At 42.6% G+C, this 25,951-nt stretch overlaps 1 protein-coding gene and 1 long non-coding RNA gene across 2 annotated transcripts in view; one reads left to right on the top strand and one right to left on the bottom strand.

Annotated features, from left to right (window-relative positions):
• Nucleotides 1–25,951, top strand: part of SYNPO2 (synaptopodin 2) — a 304,927-nt gene that overhangs the window by 45,009 nt on the left and 233,967 nt on the right. The window lies entirely within an intron of this gene.
• LOC137571447 (uncharacterized) lies at nucleotides 681–12,273 on the bottom strand. The gene is made up of 3 exons (XR_011031357.1): nucleotides 12,205–12,273; nucleotides 10,485–10,712; nucleotides 681–850 (listed from the first exon to the last, which is right to left on the bottom strand). It is a non-coding gene; the product is annotated as an uncharacterized lncRNA (long non-coding RNA).

Raw genomic sequence — 25,951 nt, 5'->3', positions numbered from 1 at the left:
TCTGGCCTTATTGCTTTAAGTATTGACTGGTTAGGTCTTCTAGCACTCCAGGGTACTCTCAGTAACTTTCTCTACACCCACAGTTCAAAAGCATCAATTATTTTATGCATGACCTTTTTTATAGTCAAGATTTTGCAGCCATATGTTACTATTGTGAGGACCATGGATCTAAATATCCTGATCTTTGGTCGTAAAGTAACATTTTGATTAAAAGGAGGATAGCCTCCGTAGAAGCGTATATCGCGCGAAACGGCCGTCAGGCTCTGCACCCACCGCACCTGCTACATCCACCCACGGTATGTGTCTTTTCAATTTGTCTGGATGAATTTCCTTGCATTGATTTTACCAACGTCAAAATAAAGTGTATGACAGCAGTGCCGGCGCTTTCTTCTCCTCCTTTTAATCATGCTGTGACTTGGGCCTGAGCACGCTGAGGATACACTCCACATGTATTTCCGTTTGGGGCTGTGCAGTGCTCCCTCCTCTCCCTCCTCCCCCTCCCTGGATGTGCAACGTCTGCAGTGCCAGCAATTTCTGCTTTTCCTTTCTACTGTTTTAACGTAAAGTAACATTTCTATCCTTTAGTATCTTGTCAGTAGCAAAAAAATGTCTGTACGGTGTTATCCAAACAAATTATGTAGGTAGAAAAAACAAAGTTTTGTAAAAAGTAACACCTTTTAATGGCTGACTGATAGAGTTAAATGATGCAAGCTTTCTGGAATCTAGTCCCCTTCTTCAGGCATATTTCCAGAGATCTTCTATACAACTTCTACTTTTTCTTCATCAATTTGTTGACTGTTCATTGGAGCAGATGACATGACTTCAGCTTTCTTGATGTTAATGGCTAGCCCTAAACAAAAAACAAAAAAAATACAACCAACTCATATCCTATCCTTTAATAGTGAACCTTCTATATAATGCCTAACTCTAAAGGGGCCCATACACCTAACGATTTTCCTGCCGATATACAGCCGATCTGATCACAGTGATCGAATCGGCTGTGAAATCGCCGCACACACCGCTGACAGAACGATCGATTTCCGTCCAAAATCGATCGTTCCCATCGATTCCCGTTGATCCGTCCGTGCGGAAGATTTTTCTCGATCGCCGGCGGGTCGGGAGTGCGTCGATAGCGGCGTTCGAATGCCCGACGACCAACGCAATACAACGGGTATACATTACCTGCTCCGGCCGGCGCAAGTCCCCTGGTCTCTGCTGTCTTCTTCTCCGCTCCGGACCGTTCCTGCAGCTACACAGAACTTCCTGTCCCAGCAGGAAGTTTAAACAGTAGAGCGCCCTCTACTGTTTAAACTTTCCCTGGACAGAAAGTTCAGTAGCTGCAGGACCGGTCCGGAGCAGAGAAGAAGACAGCAGAGACCAGGGGACTCGCGCCGGCCGGAGCAGGTAATGTATGAGGGGGGGGCGGCAGCAGCGGCGGCTCCACAGATTGTGATCGGTTTCAGGCTGAAATCGATTCACAGTCTGTTTGCAGTAAGGTGGCCATACGATCCCTCTCTGATCAGATTCGATCAGAGAGGGATCTATCTGTTGGTCGAATCTGATGGCAAATGGCCACCTTTAACCATAACCTTAATGCATACCTGCTATTGTCTGCAGCCCTGCACTGAATACAATCGCTGGGGGGACAATATCTTAGCAGCCCATGTTTTAGCTATATAATAACCAAAGGCCAGTACTAAAATTAAACCCATGCACTGATGAGGATCAACCAATCCGAAACAGTCTGTATGTATGTTATTCTGGAGGTGTGGTTAACTTACAACTAAGGATGATTTGCGTATGCAGCAGTGATGCAGCGTGGGAGCCATCAAATGCTCACTCCAACCTGAATTATAGCTGTTTTAAGAGGGAAAATTTCTGTTTTGCTTAAAATTAACCTGCAAAGACAAAAATAGTGTGCTTTATGCCTGGACTAACTATAACAGCTAAACCCTGGCTCCTTTACAGAGGTGAGCAGCAGGTGAGCTGTACAGTACAGTTTTTGGCAGTTGATAAAAGCAGGGCTAAACCATCTGTTTTTTTTTTCTCCCAAAACCTGCCAAGGCTCCTCCTGCTGTGACTGCTGGTTACAAAAGTCCGTCAGCGCTATGTCAGGCACTGACGGCCACAGATTACAATGATCTATCTAAAATTAAAGGGCCATCACAACAAAAAAAATAGACACAAAAAGGCTTCTATATACTTATTAAATCTACTGTGAGATGGCTGAAAATTAAATGATTCGCGCTAGTGGTCCTTTAAGCTTAAAAAAGAAAAAAAAATACTCTAATAATAATTGTATTTTAACACCTCTGCTGTCCCTGCTGTCAACACACATACAATGTTATGTGAAGGGATTTCCTACATAACATGGGGCATATTCATTAAATAGCATTAACATTGCCATGCACAGACACTTCTTTCAGGCCTCAGTTTTATTGTATAATTGACTAAAGCTGATTTGGTACCCATTATACATTTTCATGTAACATTCACTATGGAATAACAGTGGAGGTTGTAAATGTTTAAACCGCAACCAACTTAAATTGTTCCTTCTACTTTTAATATAATTTAATTATTATTATTATTATTATTGATTTATAATGTATAAACTTTTGCAGTCTTCATGTGGGTACCAAGTTTAGGTGGTCTAGCTGCGAGACTATAGAAGTGTTCCACCTTCATCAAAAGCAGACATAATCCCTTCATGGTAACAGTCAGATACCTGTAACTGTATTCTCTGCTGTATACTGTCCTTCCAAACTTTTTAGTAAATAGTCATACTTCACTTTTAAACTTAAACATGAAATTTCTTGTCTATATTGAGTAACCTAGCTAGCTGTTCACAAATTGAGCTGCGCTCCGGTCTTTAATTTCATTTGCTGTCAAGGCAACAGCTTAAGTTACTCTTGCCAAGAGGTAAACCTGAGAAGCTTGGCACAGAATGCATGTTATAGAATCATGCCCAAAGGTCTTCTGAAGTCTCTTTTGTTTAAATATGTGGCTGGAAATAGAATTTAACAGTTGTTGGGCAGCATGGAAAGGTGTAATTGCTCTTTTGTTTAATTCATGCAGCACTACTTGCACTTAGGGACCTCAAGCAACCTCTTCAGTAACATGTTGACTAATACTAAGCCTGGCACTTTCAGCCTTAAAGGGTAAATACAATCAAAAATGGCCTTAATTCCCCCCATCCATCAATTTTGTGTATGTGCAAGTCTTTTGTATGCATGATAGGCTCTTTATTATCGTAAACGAAGATCCTTTGACAGGTTACTGGAGATGGCAATAATAGGTTTAGCTTTACAGCACTCCCTCTAGCTGCCTCCTCACAGTACCAGACTACCCTATGCACTGCATCTAATTGCATGGGAAGATTAATGGCAGGCTGGGGAGGAGATTGCATAGAGTTGATGCATAGTTACATAGTTATTTTGGTTGAAAAAAGACATACGTCCATCGAGTTCAACCAGTACAAAGTACAACACCAGCCTGCTCCCTCACATATCCCTGTTGATCCAGAGGAAGGCGAAAAAACCCTTACAAGGCATGGTCCAATTAGCCCCAAAAGGGAAAAATTCCTTCCCGAGTCCAGATGGCAATCAGATAAAATCCCTGGATCAACATCATTCTGCCTTACCTAGTAATTGTAGCCATGGATGTCATTCAACTCAAGGAAAGCATCTAAGCCCCCTTTAAATGCAGGTATAGAGTTTGCCATAACGACTTCCTGTGGCAATGCATTCCACATCTTAATCACTCTTACTGTAAAGAACCCTTTCCTAAATAAATGGCTAAAACGTTTTTCCTTCATGCGCAGATCATGTCCTCTAGTCCTTTGAGAAGGCCTAGGGACAAAAAGCTCATCCGCCAAGCTATTATATTGCCCTCTGATGTATTTATACATCTTAATCAGATCTCCTCTAAGGCGTATTTTCTCTAGACTAAATAAACCCAGTTTATCTAACCTTTCTTGGTAAGTGAGACCTTCCATCCCACGTATCAATTTTGTTGCTCGTCTCTGCACCTGCTCTAAAACTGCAATATCTTTTTTGTAATGTGGTGCCCAGAACTGAATTCCATATTCCAGATGTGGCTTTACTAGAGAGTTAAACAGGGGCAATATTATGCTCGCATCTCGAGTTTTTATTTCCCTTTTAATGCATCCCAAAATTTTGTTAGCTTTAGCTGCAGCGGCTTGGCGTTGAGTACGATTATTTAACTTGTTGTCGATGAGTACTCCTAAGTCCTTCTCCAAGTTTGATGTCCCCAACTGTCTCCCATTTATTTTGTATGGAGCTAGACCATTGGTACGACCAAAATGCATGACTTTACATTTTTCAACATTGAATTTCATCTGCCATTTATGTGCCCATATAGTTATCCTATCCAGATCCTGTTGCAATATGACACTAGCTTCCTGAGAGTTGATGATTCTGCACAATTTTGTATTATCTGCAAAAATGGCAACATTGCTCACTACTGCATCCACTAGGTCATTAATAAATAAATTGAAGAGCACTGGACCCAGTACAGACCCCTGTGGTACCCCACTGCTAACAGTCTCCCATTTTGAGTATGATCCATTGACCACGACTCTTTGTTTTCTGTCCATTAGCCAGTTCCCTATCCAAGCACACAGACTCTTCCCCAGTCCTTGCATCCCCAGCTTTTGCACCAGACTTTTGTGGGGAACAGTGTCGAAGGCCTTAGCAAAGTCCAAGTATATCACATCTACAGCATTCCCAATATCCATATTAGCATTCACTACCTCATAAAAGCTGAGCATGTTAGTCAAACAGGACCTGTCTTTAGTAAACCCATGTTGATGCTGAGAAATAAGATTATTTTCTACTATGAAGTCATGTATAGTATCTCTTAGTAACCCCTCAAATAGTTTGCATACAACTGATGTTAAGCTTACAGGTCTATAATTTCCTGGATCTGATATTTTGCCCTTCTTAAATAATGGGAAAACGTGGGCTGTACGCCAATCCACTGGGACTCTGCCAGTTGAAAGAGAGTCACAAAAGATAAGATAAAGGGGTTTATCTATAACTGAACTTAATTCCCTTAGGACCCGAGGATGCATGCCATCCGGGCCAGGTGCCTTGTCTATTTTTAATTTATTTAGTCTTGCCTTCACTTCTTCCTGCGTTAAGTATTTAATATTACAGTTAGAAGATTAAGACTCTTCTGCCTCTGTAATTTGCAACAGTGCTGTTTCCTTTGTGAAGACAGAAGCAAAGAAAGCATTTAATAACTCTGCCTTACCTTGGTCATCCACCATTGAGTTCCCACCCTCATCCTTTAGGAGTCCTATACAGTCAACCTTTCTTTTTTTAGAGTTGATGTACTTGTAAAACTTTTTTGGGTTAGATTTGATATCCCTAGCGATTTGATTTTCAGCTTCGATCTTTGCCAGCCTAATTTATTTTTTACAATTTTTATTGCACTCCTTATAATTGCTGAGTGCAGCCTCGGTCCCCTCCTGTTTTAGGACCTTATAGGCATTCTTTTTCCTCTTCATTTTATCTCTAACCTTTCTATTCATCCATAGAGGCCTTTTTTTATTCCTAGACATTTTGTTTCCATATGGGATATACATACTACAATATTGATTGAGAATACGTTTAAAAGCTTGCCATTTCCCTTCAGTGTCCTCCCCTTTTAGTACATTATCCCAGTTCACCAAACTTAGTGCCTGCCTAATTTGATTGAACTTTGCTTTTCTAAAATGCATAGTTTTAGTGGTCCCGCTGCCCCGTGGCCTATCAGTCACCAGATCAAACGTTATCATGTTGTGATCACTATTTCCCAAATGTTCTTGAACCTGCACATTTGATACATTATCTGGTCTATTAGAAATGATCAGATCCAGTAACGCATTCCCCCTAGTTGGTTCCGTTACCATTTGAGTCAAGTAATTGTCCTGTAGTGCTGCCAGAAATCTGCTGCTTTTACCAGAATGGGAAGCCTCAATACCCCAGTCAATGTCTGGAAAGTTGAAGTCGCCCATAACTATGACCTCATTTTTACTTGCAGCTTTTTCAATTTGCTGCAGTAATCGCAGTTCTGCAGCTTCATGAATATGTGGTGGCCTGTAGCATACCCCAATAAGCAATTGGCAACTTTTATTTCCACCATGAATATTTACCCAAACGGACTCCACATCTTCGCAATCTTCCTCCATCTCATCGTTGAGGACAGCTGTAAGAGAATTCTTAACAAAGAGACAAACCCCTCCACCTTTTTTCCCTGGTCTATCCCTCCTAAACACATTGTACCCTTTTAAATTAGCTATCCAGTCATGGCTTTCATCCATCCATGTCTCGGTTATTCCCACAATGTCATAGCCTTTGTCATTCAGAATAAACTCTAGTTCGTCTATTTTATTTGCAAGGCTCCGAGCATTGGTTACCATGCACTTTATATTTTTACCACCACATTTACCAATTTTGTTTACCTGAAATGGGCTACTTGAAGTTTTACCAACCTCCTTAATCTTTACACTGTCCCCACCCCCCTCTCCACCCCCCATAATGTTAGGCTCCCACTGTCTTTTTACCTTATCTTGTCTACATTTTGAGACTTTATCCTCCCGCCTCCCCCCAGATCCTAGTTTAAAATCTCCTCCAACCGTTTAGCCATCTTGCAGTTCACTGCATTTATTATTTCTATAATAAACAATATGCAAATGTTGCGCCACCTCCAGAGTAACTTTAAGTTTAGTTTATGATTAAAACAAACATGATAAAAGAACTGTTTTGCAGCCTGCTGTTTCGGGTTGGCACCCTTCTCCAATGTTGGCACCCAGTTCTGACATTACAAATATACAAACACATAGCCAATCATATACAAATGGGAGGACCTGATGGGGCACTCCTAATTACATATGTAAACACCACTTTCCCCACCCCCCAAGTCCATCCCCTCACATCCTATAGGTCTGTAGTTGCAAGCCGCAAGCTTAACATTTATCATCAATATGCCCACAGCTTGAATGTATCTGCCGGCCAAAATATACTACTTTTGTGGATATCTGTCCACGGTGTGAAGCGATTTGCATCCCCCAATCACCAATCGCAGCACATCTCCCCAGAAGATACTGGGAAAAGCTCCTATACCTAATAAGAGGTAATGGAGTTGAGTTAGGCCCCGGTCTATGCTAATACCAGGAAGTGTTTATCTATACTAATTGTCCAAGGTACCTTAAGTGCTGCCGGTGCTTTATTGTTTGTCTTTTGTGTGTGGGAGGGGCCATGATCAACCCTAATTGATAAATAATAAACAATGCAGGCGGTGTACGCTCAGGGCTTCCTGAACATAGGCCACAGTTTTAATTTCAGCTTCACATCATGGGATTGGAATGTAACAAAAAAGCGTATGGATCAATAAAAAGGAATTGCAGTGTTTATATTTTACAACATTACTTTATAAGGTGTTTTCCTATTGTAAAATCTTTCCTCATCCTGATTTACATTCTGAAACTTATCCCAGGTGGCAACATCTTTAGTCCTGTCCTGTCAAGTGCAGCTTTGTGGAATGTTTATCTACTGAGACTTCCAAAGCCAGTTCAAATAATACCTGGTCTCCCAGAATGCTCGAGGAGGGGCATAGTTTCGCATATCCAATCATCCTAGGCAAGGGGGGGGGGGGGTGTGGCTGGCATTACTTACCTGGGGGGTTACTCTCAAAATGCAGTTGCTGCAGTTTGTAGTGCCTACAGCAGTACTGCATGTCCCCGACTGCCGCAATGCATTCTGGTAGATGTAGTCCTTTAATGTGAGTTCATCTCCCGGCCAAGATATGTACTCGCATTGAAGGACCACATCTCCAGGAATGCATTGGGGTGGGAAGGGATACACAACACTGACACGGAAGCTTGAAACTGCTGCAGCTCTGGACTGAGAAAATGTCAGAGCACAAACAAACAGGGGCTAGGAACAGTCCCCCAAAGGCAGTGTAACTAGACTTAACAGGGCCCCCCTGCAAAAATGATAGCATGGGGTCTTCTTGGTCAACTGATTGTGCACCAGCGAATGGCAGCAGAGAGTGTTCTGCTGTGAAGCAGCCTCTGGAGGCAGGAAAAAATTACAGATGTCCTGCTACTAGCTACTCTGCATGGGCAGGGACAGTTTTCGTCAGCGAACGGGGAGGTTTTCTTGCTAATGGGTTGCACTTGCGGTTGAGGAAGGAGGAGGGGCTCCCAAAGCCTCTGGGCCCTCTTGCGACAGCTAGGGTCGCAGGGGTGATTGCTACGCTACGCCCCTGCCCGAAGGCAAGTACCCCCAACAGCCATCACTATTTCTGAACATTTCTTAGGAGGTGGTTTGTTTTAAATATATTTTATATATCTTAGTTAAAGTATGCGTAGTTAACACCACCTGTAACGCCCCTCTGGGCTGGCTAGTATTTGGATTGGTGTCTAGGAAAAATGGAAAATCTTTGTGCAGGGTGAATCTGAGTTGCTGTTGCTAATGGGACTAAGTTACATAGGGGTGTATTCACAAACATGTGGTATTCTGAATAATGAGTGCTCTACTCATCATACTTTACTCACCTTATTCTGATTGCCGCAGTTTAGTGAATATGCCCCATTGTACCTTATAAACTTTCATTTTTAGAACATTTTTGTTGACGTGTGGATGCATTAAGGATAGGTTAGCCAAGGAAAGAGTTAATTTAATTTGTCTCAGTTCTTTTGTTTCATTCCTTTCTTCTGTTTACTTTTCCAATTATGCATGGAATAGGTTACATCTAAATTGATTTAATGCTGTTAAAGGCTAAAAATGCGAGCAACAATGAAGTTTTTATTTGAGCAACATATTTTCCCTAACCTTTTAAGAGGTTACAGTGTACGATGGTATCAGATGAAAAGGGTGCCACAGTTATTTGTGGCTATAAGCGGTGAAAAGGGCGCCCATTATTTTATAGCTATATCATGTTTATATTGGCTATATCATGCTAATTGTCTGCGATTTTCAAACGTTTTTTGGGAGCAAAGTAGTTAAGACATTTATAGACTATTAACATTTAGGGGAACTAGAAGTAACAACATATGACATGATGAGAAAAGCATGTGAATTCAGTCTGAATCCTACCTCGAACTAGCTAATGTCTTTTTTTTTCTTGTTTCTTACTGTAAGGGTTAAAAATCTAGGCCTCTAAATGACAGATTCTCTTCAGTTGTTCTGTAGCATAACTTTCACTGATAACTAACAACAACAAAATATTTGTAAAGCATGTTTCTCCCATAGGACCTTAAATCTACGTACACACGTCTGATTTTTACAAACTATGGGTCGTCAGACCCGACCGCAGGGCAGTCGTTCTGACAACAGTTTGCCGGTGTTTACAGTCTGTTGTCAGGCTGATAAGGCTGGTTTTGATTGATCCGCTCGGCGGATCAGACAAAACCAGCCTTATCAGCCTGACAACAGACTGTACACACCGACAAACTCAGAACAACCCGTAGTTTGTAAAAATTAGATGTGTGTACGAAGCTTAAGGTGTGTCTCAGATAAGTACATAGTTGCAGTTTGTGATGTCTAATGCTGGGGATACACGGTACGTTTCTGTACCGTGTATCGAGCCGCTGATGCTCCCAGCTGATAATTTCCGACAGGTCCGATGACCCGCCGGATCGATACCCCACTCGATCCCCGGGGGCGGACAATAGTGGGGAGTCAAGCGAAAGATAAGGAAGTGCCCGCGGAGACGGTCGGGAATCGATCCGGATGGTGGCAGGGGCGGGGGGGGGGGGGGGCGGCGGGAGTCGGGTCCACCCATGTATGCCCAGCATTATGCTGGGAATACACCATAAGTTTTTTCGGCAGATAGATGGTTCAATAGATAATTTCCGACATGTCCGATCGTTTTTTCTGATTGATTTTTCATAGAAGTGAATGGAAATAGATAAGAAAAGATAAGTGAATCGAGTAGGAAATTGAGCGGAAAATCGACCAAAAAAACACATTGTGTATTCCCAGCATTACAGGATAAAAAGTTATGTTGTATAGGGTTTGAAATAACTGAGAAAAGTGCACAAGTACTAAGTGCACAAGACATATAAGTTCAATGAGAGCTGAATAACACTAAAATAATTAACTTCATTTACCTGAGATAGTCAAGGTTTAAAGGTAGATTTTATTTTTTAAATAGGACACAACACCATATGATTCCAGGAAAGTCCTATTTAAAGTCCTATTCTATTCTCATCACTTAATTTTCACTTCAGATTTGTTTTTCTAAACTCAAAACTGATCAAGGCATATTATAAACACAATCATGCTGGTTGGCATAAAATTGCCAGCTTCACCTAAACAATGTCCGAGAGTAAGGAGCATAACTTGCCACTTTCAGAGTTATGCTCCTGCATACCAGGCTTTGCTTAGCAATGGGAAGCGAGGCATTTGTGCCATGCAGCTGTCTTTTAGCACGATGGCACTGCTGCCTCGCTCCCCCAGGAGATGTGCACATACCTGAAGTTCGTTGCTAGAGGCAGCATGTTTCCTTGCACTTACTCGATGTCCACCGCAGCATGTCAGGCTTTCCTGGCACCATTGCTCCCCATCACTTCCCGTCCCTCTGAACTGACCATCCGAGACCCGCTGTGATTGTTGTCACTGCTCTCCAATCCTTCTTCTTCACTGGAGCCCCAGCAAACCATCCTCATAGCAGGTTGCCTCAGCTATCCTGGCTATACTTGTCTGAATGGGTGAGAAGAGGTTAATTAAAGACTTGGAAAGCAGGAGGGGGGAAATGGTATACACCCCCCTTAAATTTTTTTAATTCCTCATGATGTCCATCATGATGGGCAAGTTGTGCTACGTACGCAACGCATGCTACATTGTTGAGTAAACACTGGTAGAACTACTGTCCACTGTGTCCACACAACAATTTTATCAGGGTTTTGTGAAAGAACCCCATTGTTACTTGGACATTAAGCATGCAATGTATGTGAAAGCGTACCTGAAGCGACATGTAACATGAAGAGATAAACCAGGGGTATAACTAGAAATCACTGGGCGCCCCTGCAAAACTTTGGATGACCCCCCCCCCCCAGCTGTCGTTGCTGGAGGGGTGAGCTCTGATGGTAGCCCGAGGTGAGGGAGGGTGCAGTCAGGGCCTCCCATCCCGCTGCTGTTTGTGCCTGCTGATCCTCCTTCCTGCACTGTGCCCCCACCTGCACCTAAAAATGGCTCTAGAAGGCCTCAGACCCAGGGGCCCCCCTCAGGCTTCTCCCCTAAGGGCCCCCCTGTGGCTGCATCCCTTGCAGGGGCTTTTGTTACGTCCTTGAGATAAACATTCTACTTAATAAAATGCCTGTTTTCTGTGTCCAGGAGTCTGTGTGTGCCAGTGTACTGTGTAGGCACAGGGTCCCTTGGCACCATGCACTCATGGGGGGTGTCAGGGGTTCGTGTGCGTGTCTGCAATCAGGTGCTAAGAAATTATCAGTCCCTTTCTGGTATGAAGTAAAGCAAGAAAAAAGACTTGAGTTAGAACTTAGTCCAGTTTCCTGAACAGTGAATAGAAGCCAAAGAAGCTTAAAAACAATGAGATAAGGATTTAATGAGGTTTTACTGCAGGTGAGTTCAAAGGGCCACTGGTTATGTGTCCTTTCTGCTAAACAAAGCAGAGGCAGTCTGATGCAATCTTAGAAATAAAGTTATAAAACTAAAACATAAAAATATGAGTCTCTTTAATATACCTAAAATGCATTTATCTCAAAAGTTTTGTTTTCACTTCAGGTTCACTTAAAGGACATCTAAGGTGACATGTGACATAATGCGATAGACATGTGCATGTACAGTGCCAGGCACACTAATACCTATGCTGTGTTCCTTTTTTCTTTCTCTGCTTGAAAGAGTTAAAAATCAGGTATGCAAGTGACAGTTTCTGTCTGGGTCCAGGCTGTGTCAGACTATAGCGTAACCCGTAGTGATAAGGTATTGCAGCCATAAAACACTTTCCTGGCAGCAAATGGCTTTACTGCCAGGAAAAATATAAAAAAAGGTCAGTAGTGCATAGATTTTAGCTCTGGCATACTTCAGTGCATGTGTCATTGATATGAGGTCATGGAACAGTAAAAATGTAAAAGTAGATTTGAATATAAAATGAAACCACAGGATAACTAAAAAAAAGTAATTTTTAGAAGAAGGAGGATAGATCAAATTATTTATCACATTAGTTTATTTTCACCTTGGACATCCTTTAAGAAGTGGCACATGGGATCCACAGATCCCCTAACGTGGTTGCAATGCTGCCTCTGTGAAGATAAAGCACATACACCTCACATGGGATCACCTCAGGTCCTCTTATATAATCTCAGGTCCTCCTATTATACACTGCCTTTTATAAAAGCCAAATCAAATCTAGCAATGGTCAGTTATGATAATTAGGTGTCTGTAATTCAAAGTTGCTAATGACAGAGCTGGGAATCCCCAGGTCTGACTGACAGTAGATAATACAGCTCATTGTAAATAGAGTTGGGCCGAACGGTTCGCCGGCGAACGTGGTTCGCGCGAACTTAGGTGGTTCGCGTGCGGATACCGCACGCGAACGTTTTGCGGAAGAAGTTCGGTTCGCCCCATAATGCACCTGAGGGTCAACTTTGACCCTCTACATCACAGTCAGCAGGCCCAGTGTAGCCAATTAGGCTACACTAGCCCCTGGAGCCCCACCCCCCCTTATATAAGGCAGGCAGCGGCGGCCATTACGGCCACTCGTGTGCCTGCATTAGTGAGAGTAGGGCGAGCTGCTGCAGTCTCTCATATAGGGAAAGATTAGTTAGGCTTAACTTCTTCCTGGCTGCATACCTGTTCTGTTCAGTGAGCCCTCAGCCCACTGCATACCTGTACTGTGATCCTGCCACTGCATACCTGTTCAGTGATCCTGCCACTGCATACCTGTTCTGTGAACCCACCCACCACCACTGCATACCTGTTCAGTGATCCTGCCACTGCATACCTGTTCTGTGAACCCACCCACCACTGCATACCTGTTCAGTGATCCTGCTGCCACTGCATACCTGTTCTGTGAACCCACCCACCACTGCATACCTGTTCAGTGATCCTGCCACTGCATACTTGTTCTGTGAACCCACCCACCACCACTGCATACCTGTTCAGTGATCCTGCCACTGCATACCTGTTCTGTGAACCCACCACTGCATACCTGTTCTGTGAACCCACCCACCACTGCATACCTGTTCAGTGATCCTGCTGCCACTGCATACCTGTTCTGTGAACCCACCACTGCATACCTGTTCTGTGAACCCACCACTGCATACCTGTTCAGTGAACCCGCCACTGCATACCTGTTCTGTTCAGTGGACCCGCCACTGTATACCTGTTTAGTGAACCCGCCACTGCATACCTGTTCTGTTCAGTGGAGTTTGGTGTGTCAGTGTGAAGCAGTACCTTAATTACACTACCTGATTGATGTATACACATGCAAGATGTTTTAACCACTTTACCCCCGCGCGTACGTATTTCTCAGCCCCTTTTTCCATCCTTTAACAACCAGGGACGGAGAAATACGTACTTTCCGCGTTCCCGACGCTGTCCGCGCTCCCGCTCGTAAACACGCCGCCCGCCGCTAGTAAACACGCCGCCGCCCGCTCGCCCAGAGATCAATGAACGGGAAAATCCATTCCCGTTCGTTGATCTAAGCCCCGCAATGATCCGCTGCTCTCCTATGGGCAGCGCGATCATTGTGAGAAAAAACTCACGTGTCCAGCCTCCTTATACTTCCTCCAAGCTTCCGGAAGGAAGCTTGGAGGTCGCATTAAAACAAAAAGTTACTGTGGCCATCTTGTGGCCAAATAGTAAACTACACCCTACACATTTTTCACATACAAATAAATGACTTTTACACATAAAATTAACTCATTACCTCCCACACTCCCCATTTTTTTTTTTTTTTTGTAATTAAAAAAAAATTAAAAAATTTACAATTAAAAAAAATACATAAATAGCTACCTTAGGGACTGAACTTTTTAAATATTTATGTCAAGAGGGTATAACACTGTTACTTTATAAACTATGGGCTTGTAATTAGGGATGGACGCAAAAATGAAAAAAATGCACCTTTATTTCCAAATAAAATATTGGCGCCAAACATTGTGATAGGGACATAATTTAAATGGTTTTATAACCGGGACAAAAGGGCAAATACATTTCATGGGTTTTAATTACAGTAGCATGCATTATTTAAAAACTACAATGGCCGAAAACTGAAAAATAATTATTTTTTTCCCCACATTTTTCCTATTTTCCCATTAAAACACATTTAGAAAAAAATAATTCTTGGCATAATGTCCCACCTAAAGAAAGCCTAATTGGTGGCGGAAAAAACAAGATATAGTTCATTTCATTGCGATAAGTAATGATAAAGTTATAGACGAATGAATGGAAGGAGCGCTGAAAGGTGAAAATTGCTCTGGTGCTCAGGGGGTAAAACCCCTCAGTGGTGAAGTGGTTAAAGCACTTTAGGCCTGTCATTTAGCATTCAATGTGATTTCTGCCCTTAAAACGCTGCTTTTCGTCAAATCCAGATTTTTCCCGGGGACTTTTGGCGTGTATCCCACTCCGCCATGCCCCCCTCCAGGTGTTAGACCCCTTGAAACATCTTTTCCATCACTTTTGTGGCCAGCATAATTATTTTTTTTTTTTCAAAGTTCGCATCCCCATTGAAGTCTATTGCGGTTCGCGAACTTTAACGCGAACCGAACCTTCCGCGGAAGTTCGCGAACCCGGTTCGCGAACCTAAAATCGGAGGTTCGGCCCAACTCTAATTGTAAATCCCCTTTGCAGTGGAAACTTTTTTTATGATGGCTGAATCAAGATTTCCGATGTGGAATACTACAATTCTCAGCAAAGTGCTAACAAACTAGAATGTCAGTCTCGTAATGTTAATTAATTAAATAAACTAGTATAAGTAAAACATGAACTTCTGCTAAATGAACTGTTATTACAACTCGTGTTTGGTTTGCAAAGATAGCTTAATGGGAAAGTCACTGTTAAGGAAATGGCACATCGTGTAATCTTTTGATCCTCTGCTGGTTTCCTAATTAGGAAATTGTTCTTTAGCTGTTAGTTTTAGAAATAAGTACATCCGAGATGACATATGAAAAGTATCTGTTGGAAATGCTAAGTCTAAATAGAAAACACATTTATCCCATTTTAGTCAACCTCTAAAGCCAAGTTACTTTACCAGATCTGTCCTATTGTGTGGTCCTGGTTGGGAAATGTGCATGGAAAGGACATAATTAACATATTAAATGGCTGGAGTAGTAAGTAGTAATGCAGACAGCTGAGTACTGATTACATGCTACAATCACTTATAACATAAGCTGCTGCCTTTACTAGCAAAAGAGACATATTATTATCTGTGAGGGTAAAAAGTGACATTGCGTAAGATAATTGATCTGTTTAGCCTGTGTGCAAAGAACCCTATTCTGACACAAACCATTTATTTTCTCTCAACAAGTTTTATTTTTCATTTGCTTTTTGGATACATAATAAAGAGAATAAATTGCCCATGTACTATATGGTAATATCATTGAGCAAACTGCTAAACCCAAACAAGGACTTTCAGTGCATCTAAACAATTCATTCAGTTCAGCTGATATACCCCACCTAATTCCAATATTTGTATAGTGCTTTTCTCTTGTTGGACTCAAAGCTCTAGTGGCATAACAATAGGAGGTGCAGAGGTAGCGACCGCATCGGGGCCCTTGTGCCAGAAGGGCCCTCCATCAAACACAGTATTAGCTCTTTATTGGTCCTGTGATGGTAATGATCACTTCTATAAATGCTTTGAATAGTAGTGATCATTAACAAACTGTTCCCACCCTCTTCTTGCACCTCTGACACTGTGGTTGTCCTTGGCAGGTTTTGGTGTGCCGTATCAATTGTTATGTTTAGAGTGCTTTGGGGGGCCCAATGTAAAACTTGCACCGGGACCCATAGCTCCTTAGCTACACCACTGGCTTGAAAGCTGCAGCCACTAAGGGTGCGCTCAATGGGCCACCCTGCAGTGTTAGGGAGTCTTGCCCAGTGACTTCTTACTAAAAAGCTATTGGTTTACTGAACAGGAAGAGCCGAGATTCAAACCCTTGACTCCTATGTCAAAGGTGGTGCCCTTAACTAGTACACTATCCAGTCACACTGAGCAGACTGCTAAACCCAAACAGTTCGACTGATACACTGCACCTAGCAAGCACCCCACTCAAAAAATTGGCAAAATGTGCTACTACATGCTGACATTTTCCTGGCAGTACAAACAGGCACTTTCTCTACCAATCCCAACTTCCTCTCAGACCGCTTCACGTCTTTGTTAAAGAATCAGCTTAGATGTAAATGATTTGGGCAATTAGAGTGTTAGTTTACATTTTAAAGCATGCCCTGTGGTAGGGTTGTAAGACGGGAGTGCTTGCACCGCCAAGATGATGGCCTCATAGAGGGAACTACCGGTGATTGTATCACCCTTTAAAAAAAAAAAATGCCACAAAAACTTTCAATACACAAATAGAGATTGATAAAAAACACAGAGATAGCGACACTCGACAGCTGTGTGCTGCTTTATTGACACAGAAATTCAGCTTCTCAGTTGCAGGTACTGAAAGTACCCTCTATAGGTGCGTACACACGCACTACAAAAGGAAATGTCGGGTCCGCCGGATCCTCCCGCTGAGCGGTCTTTAGCCGACAGTATGCGCATGTGTATCTGCTGTCGGCAGACTGATGGGCGGACTGATAAGGCTGTTTCTGAACGATCCACTGAAACAGCCTTATCAGTCCGCTGACAGCGCGTACACACGTGCATACTGTCGGCTAAAGACCGCCCAACGGGAGGATCCGGCGGACTCGTCGTTTCCTTTTGTAGTGCGTACCTTATGGAGCCTCTGTGATAATTTTTATGGCTGATATTCCATCTAAAGCTCTCTCCCCTTCGCTATAAACTGTAGTGCATTCTCTGATGAATGTAACTTCCATGCAGAGATTTTAACCAGCCTAGCGTTACGGACGAGCTCAGCTCGTCCAGTACCGTCAGGCTGGATATCTCAGCCTCTGGTTGGTCGTTTTAAAAAAATTTTTTTTAAAACACGCAGCTAGCACTTTGCTAGCTGCATGTTTTATTTGATTGTCGCCGCTCACTTCCGATCTGCCGCTACGCGCCGCAAAAGAGGCCCCCGTCCCAGACCCATAGCACAGCCTGGCCAATCACCGCCAGGCTTCGGCTATGGGGTGGATTAGGACTCCCCCTGACATCATGACGTGGATGACGTCATTCCGATAGTCACCATGGTCACGAGGGAAGCCCTAACAGGAAATCCCGTTCAGAGCGGTATTTCCTGTTAGGTATGATCGGAGGGGTGGGAGGGGTGGGAGGGATAACGCAGGGATGGGGTAATCCTGTAGCTAACGCTAGGCTAGCTACATGATAAAAAAAAAAATAGGTGAAAAAAAACCCACCCGCAGCCGAGCGCCGCAAAGAATCAAAACACCAGGGTGGTTAAATGCCTTGACTGGATTCTGGCAAATGGGAATTTAAAGATTCTGCTCATCCCTACCATTAAGTGAGAAAACTTGCTTACTTCTCTCTAGGACGTTAGTATTGACATTTCAAGGGTCCTGTATTTTGATAAGGAAATTAGACAATGAATAGCCCATAAAGGTTACCTAAACACACCATACAATTTTCTGTAAGATTTTCTGTAAGATTTACCTGCCAGATAGATAATTTCCAACCATCTATCACCCTACCAATTAAGCATTGTTCTACTCAGCACACAGAAGATAACCAGAAGACTATGTACCCCGAGATAATGACCAGTCTCTACCAGTACTTTACAGAAAATAATCTAATTACAGAAAATCTTGCAGAAAATCTTACAGAACAATCTAAAAGAAAATTGTATGGTGTGTACTAGAACCAGCCCCAGTTCCATATACATTGTGTTCAGAGGCGTCCCAGCCACCAGGCAAGAACAGACGGTGGCCTGGAGCGCTGGGTGGGGGAGGAGCGCCACCGCCGCGGGGGAGGGGAAGTGCCCACCTTCCCCGCCAGACTGTGCGACCCCTGTGGTGAACTGGCAGCGGTGTCTAATAGACGCTGCGCCAGTTCATCCCCGCATCTCCCTGCTCCAGCCTGCAGTCTTCCAGCAGGCAGAGCAGGGCTATGGCAAGATGGCGTCTGAAGCCCTGTACTGGAGACTATTCATAGGCTTCATTTTACCGTAGCCCTGCTCTGCAGGTCAGTGCGGAACTTTCACAGGCTGGCTGCGCTGCTGCAGACCGTCGGGGGAGGCTGCGCCCAGGGAGAGGACTCTTCTGCAGGTGAGTAAATGCTTTTGTTTTTACAGGTGATTATACATTTTTTGTGAATAATTTCCTGGTGAACGCTGCCCACATTAACATAATTTCCTGGTGAACGCTGCCCACATTAGTATAATTTCCTGGTGAACGCTGCCCACATTAGCATAATTTCCTGGTGAACGCTGCCCACATTAGCATAATTTCCTGGTGAACGCTGCCCACATTAGTTATGATTATTTCATGGTGAATCATTGCTGCGTTATGGTTATTTTATGGTCAATCGTTGCTGAGTTATGATTATTTTATGGTGAATCATTGCTGAGTTATGATTATTTTATGGTGAATCATTGCTGCGTTATGGTTATTTTATGGTGAATCATTGCTGAGTTATGGTTATTTTATGGTGAATCATTGCTGCGTTATGGTTATTTTATGGTGAATCATTGCTGAGTTATGATTATTTTATGGTGAATCATTGCTGAGTTATGATTATTTTATGGTGAATCATTGCTGCGTTATGGTTATTTTATGGTGAATCATTGATGAGTTATGATTATTTTATGGTGAATCATTGCTGCGTTATGGTTATTTTATGGTGAATCATTGCTGAGTTATGATTATTTTATGGTGAATCATTGCTGCGTTATGGTTATTTTATGGTGAATCATTGCTGAGTTATGATTATTTTATGGTGAATCATTGCTGAGTTATGATTATTTTATGGTGAATCATTGCTGCGTTATGGTTATTTTATGGTGAATCATTGCTGCGTTATGGTTATTTTATGGTGAATCATTGCTGCGTTATGGTTATTTTATCGTGAATCATTGCTGCGTTATAATTATTTTATGGTGAATCATTGCTGCGTTATGAATATTTTATGGTGAATCATTTCTGCATTATGGTTATTTTATGGTGAATCATTGCTGAGTTATGATTATTTTATGGGGAATCATTTCTGCGTTATGGTCATTTTATGGTGAATCATTGCTGAGTTATGATTATTTTATGGGGAATCATTTCTGCGTTATGGTCATTTTATGGTGAATCATTGCTGAGTTATGATTATTTTATGGGGAATCATTGCTGCGTTATGATTATTTTATGATGAATCCTTGCTGAGTTATGATTATTTTATGGTGAATCATTTCTGCGTTATGGTCATTTTATGGTGAATCATTGCTGAGTTATGATTATTTTATGGGGAATCATTGCTGCGTTATGGTTATTTTATGGTGAATTATTGCTGAGTTATGATTATTTTATGGGGAATCATTGCTGCGTTATGGTTATTTTATGGTGAATCATTGATGAGTTATGATTATTTTATGGTGAATCATTGCTGCGTTATGGTTATTTTATGGTGAATCATTGCTGAGTTATGATTATTTTATGGTGAATCATTGCTGAGTTATGATTATTTTATGGTGAATCATTGCTGCGTTATGGTTATTTTATGGTGAATCATTGCTGAGTTATGATTATTTTATGGTGAATCATTGCTGAGTTATGATTATTTTATGGTGAATCATTGCTGCGTTATGGTTATTTTATGGTGAATCATTGCTGAGTTATGGTTATTTTATGGTGAATCATTGCTGCGTTATGGTTATTTTATCGTGAATCATTGCTGCGTTATAATTATTTTATGGTGAATCATTGCTGCGTTATGAATATTTTATGGTGAATCATTTCTGCATTATGGTTATTTTATGGTGAATCATTGCTGATTTATGATTATTTTATGGGGAATCATTTCTGCGTTATGGTTATTTTATGGTGAATCATTGCTGAGTTATGATTATTTTATGGGGAATCATTGCTGCGTTATGGTTATTTTATGGTGAATCATTGCTGCGTTATGGTTATTTTATGGGGGGCGCCACAGGTTTTCTCGCCTTGAGTGACAAAATGGCTAGAGACGCCCCTGATTGTGTTGATGAAAGATAGGCAGGTGGGTTTTGTTGATTGCTAATCAGTATCACCCTACTGGTACTGTCATCTTCTGGTACTAGTTTACTACATGGTGTGATGGTTTGCTATGAAGTAGGAACACAAGATCTGCCTCCACTCCTGGATGATTTGTTGAGCTTTCTCTGCTCTATCACTACTGGTATCATTTCTGTCTCATAATGTTTACTTCACACAATAAGAATATGACCCTGGAGATCTTTCTTGCTATGCAATCATGGTGCAATTGTCTGCCAATCAACCACTCCAAAGCAGTATTCTATCACAAAAGGCCAAGAAGATATGATTGTGAATTTGGCTTCAGGTGGACTAATCTGCTCTACACTGCATTTTAACGGGCACTACGGCGAAAAATTGCAAAAAATGTGCAAACACAGACAAATAAGAAGTACATTTTTTCCTGGGTAAAATGAGCCATAAATTACTTTTCTCCTTTGTTGCTGTCACTTACAGTAGGTAGTACTCAGCCCTCTGTAACGGATCAGTGAATAATGGCGCACAGCGCCTATGCATAAAAATGGCGCCGCATTAAAAAGGTATGCTTATCGCTATTTATCGTTAGTACTGCATAATATTGGCGCACAGGGAAAAAAGAAAAAAAACGGCACACAGTAATGTTATTTATCAATAGCGTCATTCATATGCCAAACAGCAGACGTTATTGTGCACAGTAACGTTATTTATCAATAGTGCCCTACATAAGCCAAGCTGCAGAAGTTATTTAACTGCAAAATGGATTTAATGTAACACTGTCAAGGTTAGGGTTAGGCACCACCAGGGGAGATTTGGGGTTAGGCACCACCAGGGAAGTCTTAGGGTTAGGCACCTCCATGGGGGTGGTTAGGGTTAGACACCACCAGGGGGGGTCTTAGGGTTAGGCACCACCAGGGGGGTGTTTAGGGTTAGGCACCACCAGGGGCGTCTTAGGGTTAGGCACCACCAGTGGGGCGTTAGGGTTAGGCACCACCAGGGGGGTGGTTAGGGTTAGGCACCACCAGGGGGGGTTTAGGGGTTAGGGATAGGTACAGAGAGGGTTCTGTGTGTTAACGCTAAATAACGATAAGGCTTTAACGCTAAAAAACGATAAGGCTTTAACGTTAAATAGCGATAAGCGACAAACGGATTAGCGGCAACACCGTGCGCCATTATTCGCAGGCGCCATTTTCAGATGGATCCCTCTGTAATGGTTTGTGAATTACATTTTTTTGTATTATTGATAATTGTCAACTGTTTGCTATGACCTTTTAAAATAAATAGAATCTGGTTTCTGATTAAAAAAACCTATAAGATATGAAATTAGCAGCTGGATGGTGGTGTCACTACTAGTATGCTAGGCTCTCCTCTGTAAGCTAAGGTCAAAAAAGGATTAAGACGAAATGGGGACTTATGCTGGAATTTCACGGTTCATTTTTGAGGTGATTAGATGGTTAGATAGATAATTTTCGACTTGTCCGATCTCCCGTTCGATCGTTTTGCAGCTCGATTCCTGATAGAAGTGAATGGAAAAAGATAAGGAAAAGCTAGCGGAAGAAAAGAGAACCGAGCTGCAAAATTGATCGAGCGGAGAATCGAGGGGAAAAAACGAACCGTGTATGCCCACCATTAGGCAAGAAAGCAATTTTTGCTCATCACTGATAGTCACCTGGCTTTTTTTAATAAGAGTTTTAACACTTAAATGTGTGCTGCTGTTTAGCATGCAAAAAGAGTCCTGGAAAGTATACCAGATGCTATAAATGTATTATTTAAGCTGTAGTTACCTTAGATTTGGTAAGTATATTGATTGATGCAATTCTTCTGGATTTCCAGGACAATAAGCCTACTTGGAAAGACCTGGGCTGTACATAAACAGTGTAATCAATGTGTTATTGTTATTACCCTATCTACATTTTTATATCATTATTTTGATACTTTGACTAATTTTCTTTATAGTTTTCTATTTTCTAAGTCAATATTTTTTTACTTATTTTTCTATGCCTTGTTTCTTCTTTTGTTATTTTTATTTTGTGTATGTCTATTTCCTTAAGATATAGATGGAAATTTGATTTGAGGTATTAAGGCACCTCCTAGGTTCAGAAGCCATGGCTACATAAGACCTTTATTTAGTTTACTTGGTGTTTACAGATCTGTCATGCATCTACAAGGCCTCTAGGACAGAGTTATAAAATACATCCTTGCTCTGAAATATGCCCTTTTATGGCTACACTGGCTTATAACGATGTGACTTTGTTAGTGTGTCACATCACAAATCTAAATTCTCCTTCCATAGTGTTGTCTTTATAGCTAGCTGTAGGAAACTACTTCTTCTCAGTTACTTCCAGCAGACGGGTCATATGCTCATTTGAGCTAAAACGGTCCCTATACCAATAACATCATATGCACAGGCATGTATAACCAAATCAAAAAATTAGCTTGCAGTTTGTAAGCTGCTGCATTCTTTACAATGGCCACTGGGAACCAATAAATATAACTTCTTCTTTCCCAGAATGCTATAGTAATTCTTACCTAAATGTAAATGCAGATGTTTAGAAGCTGATAATGAATATAACATACAGTGCAAATGATTATCACAGGCACTGTGCATGAATCATTCAGACTTCATTATATTCATGGTTTATCTATACATATTTTGGGATAATATTAAACTGGCATTGTTTGACCCTAAGTACCAAAATGTTTAAAATCGCAACTCTGGGTGAAAAATTATTGAGTAAGATAATGTCTAGTTAAGCTAGGCACACACAGGTCGATTATAGTTCATTATGCCAAGCCAATTGATTCCTTCCTGATCAGTATTTGATTGGATGGTGATTGGTATCTACCCTACATTGCATGCTCAGTCTTGAAGGATTTCAGCAGAAACAAATTGCAAGTGTTTTACCTCTCATTGCAGGTAAATTGCATTATGAGGCCTTCAATCCCTGGTCACTCTTGCACTGCCAGGCTGCTGCATTGTTAACTCCAGCAGCGTAGGGGTTAATGTGCCATCGGGCAGGGTGCTGTAGGTGCCCTGCCTGTGGGCCAGTGGGCGTGGGCACAGTACTTTGTAGACAGCGGGGGGGGGGGGGGGGGGTGTTAGCTCAGAGCTGTAGAGAGGCACAAGTGTCAGCGATAGTGTGGGGTTTATTATACTAAGTATAGTAACCCCAAAGAACCTTTGAAATTCCCTCCAGTGCCCTCATTGGTCCTTTAAAACAGTGCTGTCCAACTTCGCGGGCATGGAGGGCTGATTTTTTTCCAGGCCACATGGTGGAGGGCTGGTAGAACCACCTGTCAGATTGGCTGCAGATGTCCCCACAAAATGCTGTCAGAATGGCTGCAGATGTCCCCACAAAATGCACTCAGATTGGCTGCAGATGTCCCCACAAAACGCACTCAGATCGGCTGCAGATGTCCCCACAAAATGCTGTCAGAATGGCTGCAGATGTCCCCACAAAATGCACTCAGATTGGCTGCAGATGTCCCCACAAAACGCACTCATATTGGCTGCAGGTGTCCCCACAAAATGCACTCAGATTGGCTGCAGATGTCCCCACAAAACGCACTCAGATTGGCTGCAGATGTCCCCACAAAACGCCATCAGATTGGCTGCAGATGTCCCCACAAAATGCACTCAGATTGGCTGCAGATGTCCCCACAAAATGCACTCAGATTGGCTATTTCGAGCCCCCCTCCGCTCCCCTCCCCTCGTTCCCCCGTGCTGCTGCTGCCGCCGCCTTACCTCTCAGATCGGACCGGGCAGGAGATAGGAAAGAACCAGCCACACCGGCGCACGGCAGCACAGGAAGTGACATCATCGGTCATGTCCAGCATTTAAAGTCCCCCGTGCAGCAGCCGTGCGCCGGTGTGGCTGGTTCCTTCCTATCTCTTGCCCGCCGCCAATCTGAGAGGTGAGGCGGCAGCAGCAAGGGGGAACGAGGGAAGGGGAGTGGAGGGGGGCTATAAATATTACATTATAGCCGAGGAAAGGGGGAAACTTTAAAAAAAAGTCCCCTCAGCTCTGGGGACTCGGGGGCTAACACTGCCACAGCAGGGGGGCCGCAGCAGAAGGCCTGGCTGGCCGGATGCGGCCCGCGGGCCACCAGTTGGACAGCACTGCTTTAAAAGACCGATGGGAATCCTCCTCTCAGGGTCAAAAACTACAAGGTCTTTTAGAAAGATTTTTGTCCCTTGTTCACACTGTTCTCCCTAACATACCCTGCAAATTTGGTGATTCTATCATGTTTGGGGGTTTGCTATTAACCGCTAAACTCATTGCCATTGACTTAAAGAGACTCTGTAACAAAATGTTCAGCCTTATTTCTTCTATCCTATAAGTTCCTATACCTGTTCTAATGTGGTCTGTCTTACTGCAGCCTTTCCTAGTTGCACAGTGGCTGTATTATCTCTGTTATATAATCTAATCTTCTTTCCTCTGACGGCTTTGTTGGGCTCAATCACTCAGGCAGGAATGTGCTGTTCTGCTTGTGATAAGATAGAAGCTATACACACCCTCTCCATGTCCTCTGCAGGCTCTGTGTGAGTCACAGACTGAGCTCCTCTTAGCCTATCACACTCTGGTTAGCAGCCATATCTTTTGTTTGTAAACACTTCCTAAAACTGGTAATTACAAGCCAGGATTGCAGCAGGGAGTGGCAGAAACAGCACAGAGGGGCCCAGGAGAACATAATGTATAGAATGGTATGCTTTTTATTGTAAGAATTTTAGAGTACAGATTCTCTTTAAATGTTAAAGGGTGAGCACAAACTTTTGTGTAACAATCATTTGTGGAAGTGGAAACTGCAAACAAACGTTTGTTCGGTATGACCTGTGGAGATGGGCCGAACTGTTCTGCTAGCGAATACTTTGCAGTGAACCAGCGGTATTCGTAATTCACATTTAACATGATTTTTTTATTTTGTGTAAGTGGAAACGGCAAACAAACGTTTGTTCGGTATGAACTGTGGCGATGGGCCAAACTGTTCTGCTAGCGAATACTTTGCAGCGAACCAGCAGTATTCGTTCACATTTACCATGAATTAAAAAAAAAATTTGCATTCACATTTTTCCCATAGACTTTAATGCTAGGCGAGTGGCTGATGACTTTAGTGGTTAATAGCAAAGCCCCCTTACGTGCTAGAACCACCAAATTTTACATGTGGATTGAAGATCTCCGCGCACCGCCGCCACACCTACCGCTCCCTGCGCACTGCTATAAGTATAGCTGAGAGCAAAAGCATCTTTAAATTTCCCTCCAAGACTCCCCATTAGTTCCTTAACAGACCAATGGGGATCAGAAGGATCCCCATTGATCGGTTAAGGAACCAATCGGGAGCCCTGGAGGGAAATTTAAAGATGCTTTTGCTCTCTCTCAGCTATACTTAGTATAGCTGAGAGCGCGTCCTACGTGGACGCTTTACCCCCATCTCCCGCTGTCCTCTCCACCTGCCCACACTTTTCACCCTCAGGTGTGCGGGGTGGAGAGGACAGTGGGAGCAAGCGGTAAAGCGTCAGTAAAGGACGCGCTCTTGGTTATACTAAGTATAGCTGAGAGGTGGCGGTAGGAGCAGTGTGAGTGGCGGCGGTGCATGGAGATCTTCAATCAACATGTATTTGAAGATCGCAAGATTAGAGGATTAGAAGATTAGAGGATATTGGCGTGGGACATTTCTGAGGAT

The sequence above is a fragment of the Hyperolius riggenbachi genome, chromosome 1 (genome assembly GCF_040937935.1).
Source record: "Hyperolius riggenbachi isolate aHypRig1 chromosome 1, aHypRig1.pri, whole genome shotgun sequence".
Classification (NCBI taxonomy): Eukaryota; Metazoa; Chordata; class Amphibia; order Anura; family Hyperoliidae; genus Hyperolius; species Hyperolius riggenbachi.
This window is presented reverse-complemented; position numbering and strand designations above follow the sequence as displayed.